The sequence below is a fragment of the Cydia pomonella genome, chromosome 1 (assembly GCF_033807575.1).
Source record: "Cydia pomonella isolate Wapato2018A chromosome 1, ilCydPomo1, whole genome shotgun sequence".
Classification (NCBI taxonomy): domain Eukaryota; kingdom Metazoa; phylum Arthropoda; class Insecta; order Lepidoptera; family Tortricidae; genus Cydia; species Cydia pomonella.
The window spans coordinates 34,309,794-34,310,774 of NC_084703.1; positions in this window are offsets into that span (position 1 = coordinate 34,309,794).

Genomic DNA, 981 nt, shown 5'->3' on the forward strand with positions numbered 1-981 from the left:
GTGAGGGAAACTGACAGAACTGACAGTAAAAGGTGTTATTCATTTTGTCGCATTGCGTATGTTCTGTCCCTCACGGGCGCACGCGGTATGGCGCATTATACTGGTGGATTTAACAACTGGAGACGCTTTGTTTTTGTACAAAACAGTCAGCCAATATTTGTGGGGGAGGGGCTCGTCAAATGCATGTATATTTGTACGTTACGTACTAATAGCCAAGTCAGATAAACGTCAGTCCATACAATAAATATGACCTTTGGCCGAGGTTTTCGACAGATGGGTAAGCTCTTAAAGGCGACTCCGGTTGTTAAATGCTCCAAGCACCTATAGGATCCTATAGTATCTATGGTGTATTGGCTTCGTGTTGATAGTTGTATAATGTCAAAACAATGTTTTTAGAGAATCGAATCCTTATAATATATTCAATTAATAGAGACCTATTCATCAAAATCTGATGAATCTTCACAATCTGAAGAATTGAATATTGCGAAATTTATACGTTACCACCATGGTACCACGTATTAATATGAATATTCTTTTCATATAACTCGTCTGCTTATTTAAGGCCTTGGTACTACGATGCAATTGATGGCAATTTAAACCAATGCCGAGAGTTTGCTTTATTTATTTGCAAGTTTCCTGACAAGTACGACGAGGTATTGAACTAAAATCATGAGGGCAAAATATTCCCGCCTCTTATTTGCTGGAGAAGTTAGAGCCTATGTTGGAATTCCAACTTCATTTGGCTTGTACTCCCAAAACTATAATATAGAGGTACAATTTCTTTCAGGTAAGTACAAATTCAGTACCAATTGTTATGTGTACTAAATCCTCATATAATAAAAAATGCCAAAACGCAATGTGGGATTGCTGGGGAGCATGACGTTACTTGATATCGAACTTGGTATGCAACAAAAATCTGTATCGATCGACTTAACTATTCAGCTTTCACGTATTAAGAATTACAAAGAACGCAATATAATA